Source organism: Hypanus sabinus, chromosome 15 (assembly GCF_030144855.1).
Source record: "Hypanus sabinus isolate sHypSab1 chromosome 15, sHypSab1.hap1, whole genome shotgun sequence".
Classification (NCBI taxonomy): Eukaryota; Metazoa; Chordata; class Chondrichthyes; order Myliobatiformes; family Dasyatidae; genus Hypanus; species Hypanus sabinus.
Window position 1 is genome coordinate 30793538 of NC_082720.1, and position 14414 is coordinate 30807951.

Sequence of the window (14414 nt, forward strand, 5' to 3'; positions counted from 1 at the left end):
CACAGAGCTGCTGCAAGAAAGCAGTATCTATTATCAAGGACCCCCAATTACCGAGGCTATGCACTATTCTCACTAGTGTCATTAGGAAGAAGGTACAGGAGCCTCAGGACCCACACCACCAGGTTCAGCAACTTCTATGACCCCTGAAGCATCAGGCTCTTGACCAAAAGAGTTAACTTCACTTAAACTCACTTGCTCCATCACTGAACTGTTCTCATAACCTATGGACTCACTTTTAAGGACTCATCATCTCCTGTTATCAATTTTTTTAAAAAAATTTTGAACTTGCATAGTTTTTTGTCTATCCTGTTGGGTGCAGCCTATCATGTTTCTTGGATTTATGTCCCCCAAGAAAACAAATCTCAGTGTTGTATATAGTGCCATATGTGTACTTTGGTGATACATATACTTTGAATCTGTGCCATTTCAGAGTCTAAGGGCATCTATGACACATTGAAAGCAATCCTAATGCCTATCTCTCATGGGATTTTAATATTTCATGTTCAGTAGTTTTCTGGATTACATACATACAGAGAGGAATATTTGATCTGTTATAAAATCTGGGATAAAATATTGTAATGATGTTATGAGAGTTCAAGTTACTAAGACAAGTTGAGACAATGGTAAATGCATACAGTATATGGCAATTTAAAATGATTATCTCTCATAACATCATTACAATATTTTATCCCAGATTTTATAACTTGAACTAGTTTCAAGTTATGGATTAATATTCACTTCATGTAAATTAAATGGAAACCATTAATTAAAATGGTAATGTTTTATCATATCTTTTGGCATGCTCCGATTCTTACATATCGAAATATCTTATATTTTCAATAAGCTGCCATGTGTAGAGCTTTGGAAATTGATTTCCATATGGCACAGTCGCATAGTCAGCAAAGAGAATAAGTGATGAGTTGGCAATATATCGGGAAGTGTTATATGATCTACATTAAATTGAATGTTGCTGCCTGTGGATGTGCATTCCAGAAGATTATGCAACATAAAATGTAATAATCCTTTGAAAATCCTGTGGTGAGAAATTGGTTCATTGCATGATTCTAATGATTTAAAGTTCATAAGTTGCATACAAGGTGCATTTTAATAACTGTGAGTCATTTGCATTGGACATGATGATAATGAGAATATAAAGGAGCATGTATAAAGTGGTGAACATCCGCTGGAGGGATTTCTGGCTTTTCTTCAAATTGTATGTTTGGATTATGTTGTTTGTATCGCAATTTAGCTTCTCATCGGAGGAAGGCTCCTCTCCTCTGGTAGCATTCCCTCAATTCTGAACTGAAGTTTTAACTTAGATTATGTGCTCAAGTTCTTGAATTAAGTATTCCAACATGAAGGAAAAATTCTGCCAATTAAGTTAAACAGCTACGTAACTTATTCATTTGGAAGAGTTATTGCAGTTTCCATTAAGCTTTCATCTTAGGGTAGCTGAAGCAGTTGCTTGTTCACTTGGTGAAGAGCCTGTCAGAACAATATATAAAATAGTTATAAGGAAAAATGAAAGAACTCTTTTGAATTGTAGTCACCTGCCCCCCCCCCCCACCCCGATATTTCTATAATAGTATTTTGGAAACTTATATTTGAATTTTGTAAGAAGTCTCATTTTCACTATTTGAAGTGCACAGAAATTGTGCGGCAGATGTTCTGTAACTGAGACTGTTCACCCAATTTAGAGGACAAATGATATTCTGCCCATGCTAGAAATTACCAGTATCATTATATTTGATTATTTTCTCTTCAAATTTAACTTAATCCAGTTCAAACAGCTATTCAGTTCATGCAAGGCCAGACATGCCATTCAAACTTGTTGTTTGAATCGGTTTCATTCTTTACACACACACACACACACACACACACACACACACACACACACACACACACACACACAAATTCAGTCATAGATCTGATTATTCTAAAAACGCAGTGTACCATGATATTCAATAAATGTTCCACTATAGAAATCCTTGCTAATTGAGAATTTACATACTACAATCAACTTATGCTGACAATACAAACATTTTAAAATCAGAGAGTAGTAGCTCCTATTTAATGTTGCTTTCTCCATAAACATATGGAGTTCTGCACATGATGTATGTATACATGTTTTTGTGATTATGCGCCCCAGGAACCCATCATTCATGGCAGCTGAAAATGTCTAATTTGGTGAAGTCATGCACAGGCTGGCTGCCTGCTGTGAGTTTGTATACCTTTGTGACCCTTTATTTCGATTTCCTGGACATGAGCCCTTATTTTATGAACTCTACTTATTATATTGCCGAACGACCACTGTGTTCTCATTTATTGCCTCTTGATCCACATCAATCCTTTGCTTTAGGAAATGCATCAATAACCAGGACATCATTATGAAGGTTTTCTGACTTTCTGCAAGCAACTATTTGGTAGATATAATAACATAATCAATTTGTTTACCTGCTACAAAATTTGGCAAACATAGAAGTATTAATTTCTCACATTCCTTGTATGTGTTAAAGAACTTTCCCATTTATTCTGCCCAGTAGGTCATGTTTATTACCATGACCAATTAAAGGAGATGGGCCCATGGCACTTGATTTGCTGGACTAAGAAATCTAGATGCCTGGACTAACTTCTGAAAATGCAAGTTCAAATCCTGGGGAATTTCAATATGGTTGCTCAAATAATCCGGAGTCTAAAATGATGTATTTGTAACGGTGACCATGAAACCACTGGATTGTCGTAAAGACCCATTTGGTTCACCAATGCACCATGGAGACGGAAGCCTCCACTTTCATCTCCTAACTCCAGACCTACAGTGTTTGATTGACTTTTTAAATCAAGCATTGAATTCTGAAGTGGTCTAGCAAGACAATCCAATCTATCAAATAATTGTGTTAAAACAGAAATTCTGTACCTTACAGAATGGTGAGAGTACTTTCACTACCAGGTATAGATTAATTCAAGAAGGCAACATGCAATCATTTTTCAAAGATAATTAATTATAGGCAGTAAATATCCATCAGGCCCTGATGATCCTTTATCTTGTCTCCAGCCCCCCTCCTCTTTTTGGACACCCTGGTCTGGTTCTCTGCCTGCTCTGGATCTTTTCATTTCAGATTGTGATTAGACATCATCTTGGGAACAGATGCGACAGAGGTGAAGGAACTGAGAAAAGGCAATAGTGTGGCGACCCATTTCCTGGCGCATCCGAACCGACTCACAATTAGATAGCCTTCGGGGGTTTGCGAGCACAGAGCTTTGGAGCCTCTGCGCCATGGGGGGCCGGTTGACAGAGGCTTAAAAGTGAGGCTGAAGTTTTCGAATAAAGTTTTTTCCTTCGACTGCAGTTACCGACTCCGTGTCGTAATTTTAGTGCTGCGTGTAGCACACCGCTACAATAGCATTTTAGTTTGCTTCAATACTTTGGATTGACAGTGCTTCCTTTGAATTAATTATCTACTGTGGGTGACACTTCTGAATGCTCAAATACATACCTAGGCTGGGAAAAGCTAATTGCAGACTTCCCTAAACTTACACAATATTCACAATGTTATAATTGTGCAAATTCCTTGAACCTGTGGTTGAGGTAAAGCAATTAACGCAATCCTATTGTCGTAACATTTGGTCGATGCATATGTAAACACGATTCATGGTCATCATGTAGCAAACCATATCTCTTAGTCTGTGCTCCACAGTCTTGCTTATTTTCAAATGTGTGTTTTTACCTTCAATTTACTGCTTGCAATTTATTTACAATAAGAACTGAAGACCGGTTTTTGCTTGAAATAGTATCTGCTATATTCACATAAAACCAGAATACCCCCTAACAATGGTAGCAATATCAAAAACAAGAGAGCATAGGTTTAAGGTGAGAGGAGGGAGTTTGAAAAGGAAGGATAAGTTTTGAATTACAAGAGAAGCAGTTGAAATTTAGGACATGCTGTCATGGGAGGTGGTGGAATTTGATGCAATTCCCACATTTAAAAGGTATTTAGATAGACACCTAAATAGGTAAAACATGGAAGAATATAGTTTTAATACAGGCATTTGAAATTAAAAACATGAGAAATTCTGCAGGTACTGGAAATCCAAAGCAACACACACAAAATGGTGGAGGAACTCAGCAGGTTAGGCCACATCCATGGAGATGAAAAAACAGTATGACTCTAAGATTATGCTTTTAAACTAGCCCAACATATCACTAAAATTTAACCTACATGAAATGTAATTCTGCTTTGTGCCAGTTTTATAGAGTTAGCTTAAAAAACAATGTAATCAAGCAGATGTCCAAGAGTTCACCTTTAGATGCCTATTCTGAGTGTGCAATATATCAGCCTGTGTACAGTACATTATAGACAACTTCCAAAAATTGACTCCATCCAATGAAACCAAGTTTACAAAGCTCTGTGCAAACCACATTGTTACTGGATCATGTATGTAACACATGTGTGCTTCTATTCCAAGTGCAGATAGCCCCTATTAAGATCGGTGCACAGAACTCAAATTAGTTCATTTGTAGAATCACATGTAAACAAGTATGACACAATATGCATCTCTTAGGTTCTTCAAGAATGTGTCAATATTTCTAACATTAATAATTTTACTAATCCCTTCGGAACCTGATGGTTCTCAATTCTTTCCTGATATTCGGATATCCGTGGTTAGGGTTTCCAGCTCTTTACAATGGAGTAGAAATTGTAGAATATTCCAATTTTGTTTTTTGTTAACACACAGTATGACTTACTGTGTAATGGTATGGGGAAATACATACAAAACAAATACAAACTCAATTTTTCTACTCCAAAAGAAAGCCATACAAATTGTAAATAAGACAAGTTATTATGAGCCAAATAATCCAGTATTTATTCAATTAAACCCTTTAAAATTCAGAAATTTCATAGATTTTAAAATAATACAAATTATGCACACAGTAAAAAATGGACAGTTACCACAAAGTATCCAAAGGTCATTAACAATGAGAGAAAGTCAACATGATTTGAGAGGAAAATGCATATTTCAATAACAAAGGATAAGAACAAATGTAAAAAATCATTGTATTTCAGTCAGAGGGGTGAATCTGTGGAACAGTTGTAATAAGAATTTAAAAACATGCACTATACTTAACAATTCTTAAAAAAAATATTTAATGAACAAATATAAAATATATGATTTAAAATGAATGGGAGTAATGTAAATAAATGGTACTTGGAATTGGATTTTGTGTTAAAAGATCATGAAATTTTTTGTTTTGATGTGACGATTGACACCAAATATGTCTTTTGTGTAACTAAGAAGGGTAGGTGTAATAAACTGTAGCTTCAGCCTACACCCTTTTGGTCTGTTTTAAAGATTTTTATTATTTAAATTTGTCTTCTGAAATCATCATTGAAAATGATGCTTTTTGTTATGTTTGTACTGACCAAAATAAATAAAATTTCATTCATTCATTCAATCATTCATTCATTCATTCATTCATTCACAGTATATGATAATAAAGTCTAGATTGCAATGATAAAACTGTCCTTTGGAGTGCATAGACAGGTACTGTGGGTTATTTTAATGATTTGAATGCATTGATCTTTCAATTAGAAAGAAAGCATTTTGGATGCAGAGTTCAACACATTTTTGCACGTTTGGCACAAATGACCGAGAGAAAATATCCAGTATAGGTACAGTTAGCTGATGAGGGTCCTTCTGGCATAAATTAAATAAGCTACCAACCTATTGTAACTACTCATTTCTTGTCTTATTTAAATCAGGTGAAGGAAAGTTTGGACTCAAAGTCTGGCTAATCAGAGACATAGCTTAGCAAAGGCAAAGGTTGGCACTAACCACTGTCGATTGGAAAAATAGTTTATCTAGTACTTATGTTTGTGTAATCTTATTGTGAAAAGGTAGAAAAGCCAGAAGAGTAGCTAAGTTTTGGTACTGGGTAGCATTGTTTTATTATTGTTGCATGTACAGAAATACAGTGAAAAGCTTGTCGTGCATATGGTTCATACAGATCAGACCATTACACAATGTATTGAGCTCAAATAAGGTGAAAGAATAGATGAGGTGTGGTGCAGTGTCTACCCTGGATTGGGGACTGGCCCTCCCCTAGGCATTGCCCTCCAGTGTCCACTGGGCGGAAAACAAGCTGGAGTGAGTGAGTGTGTGTGTGTGAGTGTGCGCGCACGTGCACATTTGCCTGTGGACTGCTGAGAACTGATTGTTCTTGCCGGCACCATCCCTTACACCATCAGTTTACAGAACGTGCCCAAACTTGGGCTGTAGATTTTCTTTTGTGTGTGACTTTATTTTTACTTGCTATCTTATTTGTGCCTTGTGCTGTGTATAACTGTGGGTAATGTGCTTTGCACCTTGGCCCAGGATGAACACAGTTCTGTCTGGTGATATTCGTGGGTATTGTATATTCATTTGATATATGGTTCAAATGGTTCCATTTAATATCAGAGAATGTATACATCATACAACCTGGAATTCTTGTTCTTCGCAGATATCCATGAAAATCAGAAGAGTAACCCAAGGAATGAGTAACCGTAAAAACATTAGACCCTCAATGTCCCCTTTTCCTCCCTACCACTCACAATCAACAGCAAAGCATCAAGCCCCTCTCCACCCCAATGATTTCAGCAGAAAGCATCAGCACTCACCATTCACCAAGCAACCAACAGCAAAGCCCCCAAAGAAAGTCCATGATCTACTGTAAAACTGTGGTAACTTCTACTTTACGAAAAGACCACTCGACAACTTGATGGCCAAAAGAGCATCTTTATCTGGGACGGCAAATGATATTTACAATACAGAGGCTTCCAGGTACCTCATGCGGCCTGGGTGGAGGAACTATATACAATGCATACTGGGAGTAAAACCAGTGGAAGTAAAAACCCTGCCAACCCTGGATCCTGCCTCTTGTAACCAACAGCTCCGCGATCAGTATTAACTTACTTTTAATAATACTCACATTACAACACTTCTCCACCTTTAAAATCCAACATTCCCCAAATATAGAAGAACTGGGAAATGAAAACAGTGGTATCATTGGCAACAGGTTACCAATACAAAAACACCTAAAAAACGTGGCAAATTCAACATTCAATCTAACAACAAAAGAAACTATCCAATCAAAAATTCAGTCTGTCAGGAGGTTTGCGAGGGCGTTGCGATCTACGCACTACCCCTGGTGACCCAGCAGGCACCGCTGGTGAGGATGTTTTAGGTGGATCTAGTGTTGGGGACATGAGAGGGGTCTGTGTGACAGTGTGAGAATGTCCATCCTCTTCAGGGGACTCTGCCCCCTCTGCCAGTGTCTCTCTCTCTCTGGCAAAGTCACTGGTGGACATGGTTCCCCAGTAGTCTGTCTCACTGTTGGAAACTCCATGGAACTGTCTACCTCTGAGCCGGTATCATGACACAGGCGCACGTGATCCTGATGTCTGCGGAAAACATGCCCATCAGTCAGCTTAACAACATAGGAGACTGGACCACTCTGCTCAAGATTAACCCCAGATAGCCATTGCTGATTATTGCTACTGCTGAAGTTTCGCACATAGACATTGTCATCTGGTTTTAACTGTCTCTCGCGCGCATGTTGATCATGTCCCTCCTTCTGCTTTTCCTGCTTTCTCTCCACTTTTGCCTTCATGTCCGGGTGCAGCAGGTCCAATCTTGACTTAGGCCTACATCCCATCAGCATCTCTGCTGGGGTGCCTGCAGTCGTAGTCTGTGGAGTGAGGCGGTATTTAAACAGGAAACGTGAAAGCCGGGTACTAAGAGTACTAAGCCCGATACCCTGTCTTGTGCTTCTGGCCTTCCTTCACTGTCTGAACAACCCACTCAGCCAAACCATTTGAGGCTGGGTGGAAAGGGGCCGTCCGAATGTGACAAAAGCCATTCTGCCGCATGAACTCACCGAACAGCTCACTGGTGAACATCCGGCCATTATCAGTGACCAGAGTGTCAGGCAACCCGTGGGCTGCAAACACTTGCCTGAGTTTGTCTGTGGTTGAGGGGGCTGTGATGTTGCTCATGATGTGAGCTTTGATCCATTTGGAATATGCATTCACCATTACAAGAAACATCTGTCCCATAAAGGGGCCAGCAAAGTCCAAATGCAGCCTAGACCAGGGGTAGACTGGCCACTCCCATGGGTGCAAAGCTGGTGGTGGCATGTTCTGATTGGTCTGACATTGCGTGCACGATTTTACCTTGTTCTCCAGATCCCGATCCATTCTTGGCCACCAGACGTAGGATCTTGCAAGGTTTTTCATTCGAGACACCCCTGGGTGAGTCTCATGAATTTCCTCCACAATCTGAATGGCCAGGGTGAGACATGATGACCCTCACCCCCCCAGAAAATGCAGCCATGCTGCAGACTCAGTTCTGTCTTGCATTTGGCATAAGGCCTCATGTCCTCTCCTTCCACAACTCTGGGCCAACCTTGTAAAAGGAAAGTCTTGACTTGAGACAGGACTGGGTCCCTCTCTGTCCATTGCTTGATCTGGGTCGCCTTTACAGGTGTCTCTGACAGCCTCTCCAATGAAAACACAGTCTCTGGAGGCACATGTGTAGTAACAGGAGTCTCAGATAAAGGTAGTCGACTTAGCACATCGATGTTTGCATTATCCCCACCCGCTCTGTACACGATAGTATACTGGTAGGCTGACAATGTGAGAGCCCAACACTGTATCCTGGCTGAGGCTAGCGGTGGGATGCACCTGTTCTCACTAAAACGTCTCAGCAGTGGTTTATGGTCCGTATAAATTGTGAATGCACGTCCATAGAGGTACTGATGAAAACGTTTGACCGCAAAAACAATGGCCAGACCTTCTTTGTCTAGCTGTGAATATCCCTTCTCAGCAGCCGTCAGGGTACGTGAAGCAAAACCAATTGGCTTCTCTGAACAGTCCTCCATTACGTGTGAGAGAACTGCCCCGGCTCCATAGGGCGAAGCGTTGCATGAAATGATGATCTCCTTGTCTGGTTCATAGTGAACGAGCAGCTTCGCTGAGTGGAGGAGTTCTTTCACTTCCTTGAAAGCTTCCTCCTGCTCTTCACCCCACCGCCACTTAGTGTCATTATGAAGCAGTTGATACAGTGGGGCCAAAACGTTTGAGAGGTCCGGAAGAAACTTGCCATAATAATTCACCATGCCCAAAAATGATCTGAGTTCAGTGACACTCTTGGGGCCTCCTTGATAGCTCTCACTTTGTCCTCCAATGGGCAAAGCCCCTCAGCTGTAATTTGTATCCCAGGTAGGTCACATTCGGAGTCAGGAACACACATTTCCCACATTTCAGCCACAGCCCTGTGTCTGAGAGCCTCTTCAGCACCTGTTCTAAGTTAGCCAGATGCTCCCCCTCCGTGGATCCCGTGATCAAAATATCACCAAGATACACTGCTACGTGTGGAATCCCCTGCAGTAAAGAGTCCATTGTCCTTTGGAAAATGGCGGGGCTAGACACCACTCCAAACACCAGGCGATTGTATTTGAATAATCCCTTGTGCATGTTGATTCTGACGTACTCCTTTGAATCCTCGTCGAGTAGCAGCTGTTGGTAGGCCTGGCTCATGTCCAGCTTTGTGAACAGCTTACCCCCTGACAGGGTCGCAAACAGGTCATTCACCCGTGGCAATGGGTACTCCTCCAGCTCAGAGACCTGATTCACTGTAAGTTTGTAGTCCCCACATATCCTCACCATTTTATCTGCCTTCAAATCTGGAACAATAGGAGCCGCCCACCTTGAAAACCGGACAGGCTCAATGATGCCCAGCCCCTGTAAACGTTCCAGCTCCTCCTCGACTTTGCCTTTCGTGGCATAGGGCACTGACCTGCGCTTAAAAAAACATGGTGTGGCCTTAGGGTCGACATGGAGTTTCACGGTCACGCCCTTCAGTGTCCCTAGCTCATCCCTGAAAACGTCACTATACCACTGCAGAATGTCCTCATACTTAATTTCATGTCAGTTGAACTGGATTTTGCGAAGCCAATCGCGGCCCAAAAGACTGGGCCCACTGCCCTTAGCTATCACCAGTCAGGCTTCAGCCTGCTGGCCCCCAGCTGAGATATCCACATATAACACCCCAAAATGAGGTATGGGCTGCCCCGTATAGGTCCTGAGTTGGAGCTTAGATGGTCTGATCCAACTAAGGTTTGGTAACCTCTCGTTACCAACAGGTTGGATCCCCATGTCCTCCTGTAGGTCTCTTCACTAATGACCGATGCAGTAGCCCCGAATCAATCTCAAACTTAATGTCCTTTCCCCTGACATTGACTGTGGCATAATATGGTTCAGGTGGTCCCTCATCTGTTTCCACCCCAAACATGTTGTGGGCACACACTGCCTCTCCGTCTGCTTCTCCTAGGTGGTGTGTGGCTGCCTGAGTCTGCTGAGCTTTCCCCTGCCCAGGCTTAACCTCACCCTTTAAACTCCTGCACTTTTTAGCTAAATGTCCCTTTTTGCTACAAGCATGGCAGACAGTATCTCTGAATTTACAAATATTTGCATATTGCGTCCCTCCACACCGAAAACATTTCTCCCACTTTTCCTGTTTACCAGTCTCCCTCCTGACTTGGTGCACCGCTGCCGACTGCAACCCCCCCATGTCCTTTCTGTATATCCTTGGCATTATTAGCGGCCATCTCCATGCCTTGAGCAATCTCTAGGGCTTTCTTGAAAGTCAACGGTGGGGTTTCCCCCAACTAGCGGCATTGTACAGCGACATTGTTAATATCGCCTACTAATCTGTCACGGAGCATGTCATCAAACACAGCTCCGAAATCACAATGCTCCGACAGCTGCCGAAGCTCGGTCACAAAATCGCCCACAGACTGACCTGGCTTCCGGACGCGGCTGTGAAACTTGAACCGTTGAACTATCACCAAAGGCTTCAGATTGTGGTGGTTCCCCGTGAGCTTGACCAGTTCGTTGTATGGAATTTCTCCTAGTTTCTGCGGTGCGACTAAGTTCCTTATCAACTTGTACGTCTTTGCCCCACGCACACTCAGGAGAATAGAGCGCTTCTTAGCCTCCTCAGTAATTCCATTAGCACAGAAAAAGTGTCCCAACCTTTCCTCATACTCCGACCATTCCTTGGTCTGCTTCTCGAACTCACTGATATTTCTGAATGTAGCCATCTGCACGCGAGGCTCCTCGTCCGCTCACAGCTCCTGTTCGAAACGGGCTGACCTGTCCACAAAACCAGTTTACCTCATCGCCAAAAATATGTGGTAACTTCTACTTTACAAAAAGACCACTCAACAATTTGATGGCCAAAAGAACACCTTTATCTGGGACAGTGATGCACTGTCAATAACTTCAAAAGACTGACAGTAGAGTAAATACTGAAAGGCTTTTATTAGCAGTAAAATGGAGCACGTCCATGCTGGATGACTGCCCTGGACTGTGGGAGAAGCAGAGACACAATCACCTTTACCCAGGGGTCTGTGGGAGGAACCACAGGAGCAGTCAGCAGAGGGGTGTGTCCAGACAGGTATACATAGTTTACCACAGACAGCAAACAATATTTATAATACAGAGGCTTCCAAGTACCTCGTGCGGCATGCTTGGAGGAACTATATACAATGCGTACTGGGAGTAAAACGAGCAGAAGTAAAAACCCTGCCAACCCCGGATCCCGCCTCTCGTTACCAACAGCTTCCCAATGAGTATTAACTTACTTTTAATAACACTCACATTACAACAAAAACAAAAACTAGTCGTTCACCCTGACAATTCGACATGCCACAGACTCTTGCTCTCCCTAATACAGGAACACTGGATGTCACACTGGGAGAACAGAGACTAACAAAACAAAAAAACAACTCGTTGAATGTGATGTTAAAGTCTGCCATGTTGCTTTTTTCTCCCCAGAGTTCTCTGACTTGAGAATTGGCGGTGGTGGTGGTGGTGGTGGTGGTGGTGGGGGGGGGGGGGGGGGGTGGGGAGAGAGAGAGAGAGAGAGAGAGAGAGAGAGAGAGAGAGAGAGATCCTGCTGAAGAGCCTCAGTCCAAAAAATCGACTATACTCTTTTCCACAGATGCAGCTGAGCTCCTGCAGCATTATGTGTGTGTTGCTTGGATTTCCAGCATCTGCAGATTTTCTCTTGTTTGTGTTTCAGTATGGTTGTGGTTGAATGATAATTAGATGATTTCTTGGCTGTGACATCAACATGGTTGTACCAGGAAAAGTGATATTCACTCTGAGGAACTTAAGGCTCTCATCCTCAACAAAATTGATTAAACAGGGGCATGTTAACTACCCCCTCCATTACTTTTTGAAATAATTGACCAGCTCTTTGGTTATGTTGACATTAAGGGAAAGGTTGTTGTCATGACACCCCGATGTTAAGCTCTCAATTTCTTCCTGTACTCTGACTCTTTGTTATTTGAGATGCAGCCCACCACAGTGATATAATTTGCAAACTTGCAGATGGAGTTGGAGCAGAATCTGGACATGCTGCCATAAGTATAGAGATCAAGGGGCTGACAACACAACTTTGTGGAGCACCAGTGTTTGGAATAATCATGGCACAAGTGTTGGTGCCTATCCTTACTGATTTTGAGCTGTTAGTTAGGAGCCAAGCTTCCATTTGCAGCAGGAGGCATTGACTCCTAGAGTTAGGAGTCTGATGGTGAGTGTGCTTGGAATAATAGTATTGAAGTCAGAACTACTGTCAATAAACAATAGTCTGACATAGTTGGAACCACACTTCCCTATACCTGAATATCATTTTGTGGTAGAAGAGAAGGGGAAAAATAGTTAAGAAAATTGTGGCATGAATTCTACATGGAATCTTTAAATTGGTGGATTCAATATAATTCATTAGGAGTGTTGAACATTATATTACTGATGCCTATTTGTCCTTAGTATTTGATGATAAGTGCATTGTGAGTACTGAGTAACATTAGTTCTTTTCATCTACTTCACATTAATTTCCACTGATAAATGAAATGATGATTGATGAGCATAAATGTTGATACTCCGACTTGTATTTAGCCATAACAAGAAAATACAAGAGGTTTCTTCCCCCTCCATGAATTCAAAACATTCAGGTGTTTAATTTCTTTGACATCATTGATCATTTGAAATTATTCATGAATATGGTCAAAGTATATTTATTATGAAAGTTCTTATATGTCACTATATACAACCCTGAGATTCATTTACTTGTGCACAGTCACAGTAAAAACAAGAAACACAACAGAATCAATGAATGACTGCACCCAATAGGTTGAACAAACAAATAATGTGGAAACGACAACAAGCTGTGCAAATACACGAATAAATAAACAAACAAACAAACAAATAAAAGATAAATAGATAACAAACAAACAAACAAACAAATAAATAAATAAACTGCAACATTTTCCAGGGTGACTCTCTAAGCCCACCATGGTTCTATCTAGCTTTAAACCCGCTTTCCAATTTACTAAATCAGATGAAAATTGGGTATAAAATCAGAAACAACAAAATGACTTACACCTTGGCACATCTCCTGTACACGGATGATTTGAAATTCTATGGTCCTTTATCAGTAAAGCTAAAACAATTAATTTAAATAGTAGAACTGTTTTTGAAAGATATAAACAGGAACTTTGGACTGGATATGTGCAGAACATTAAACATAAAGAAAGGTACAAAGGAGCTAATTGAAGACAAAACAGAGCAGCAGGATACAACTGATGGATGAATATGCAACATATAAGTATTTGGGATACCAACAAGGAAAGAAAATAGGTCATAGTGCAATAAAGGGAAAACTTTTAACAGAATTTAAGAAGATTTGCCAAATAGAGCTCAACAGTAAAATAGAACAAAGGCAATAAGCGTGTTTGCTATACCCATATTAACGTATTCTTTTGGCATAATATCTTGGTCTGAAGGTGATCTGGAAAATTTACAAAGAGAAATAAGAAATGAAATGACATATTTCAGAAAACATTATGCACTATTGAGTATGTTTAGATTAACACTACCTGAGACAGAAGGAGGAAAAGGAATATTAGACATTACAAGTCTACACAAAAGTCAGATAAAACTTCTAAGGATATGTTTTCATCAATGAAAACATGATTTAGCACTCCACATGACCATATGCTGTTCTGGTTAAGTGCACACCAGTAACCTTAAATGAGAGCACAACCCAGAAAAGTGAAGAAATTATCAATATAGAAGAAAAAGTTAACCAATGAAAGAGCACAACCCTCCATGAAAGATCTCCACATGATCTGAGCAGACTAGATATCAACAAGGAAGTTTTGAATGCCTGGCTCATAGTTGGAGTTCTCTTCCCAGTTCTTTGTGGCAGTAAAGGACCAGGTGATTAGCACAAAAAGATGATCAAAAATATATAATAAAATACCAACAAATTCAGCACAGAAAGTACAGAAAATGCCAAGAGAAGGAAGA

At 40.8% G+C, this 14414-nt stretch overlaps 1 pseudogene; it reads right to left on the bottom strand.

Moving 5' to 3' along the window:
* Nucleotides 1-1443: 1443 nt before the first annotated feature.
* Nucleotides 1444-11140, bottom strand: LOC132405745 (uncharacterized protein K02A2.6-like; annotated as a pseudogene).
* Nucleotides 11141-14414: the final 3274 nt, after the last annotated feature.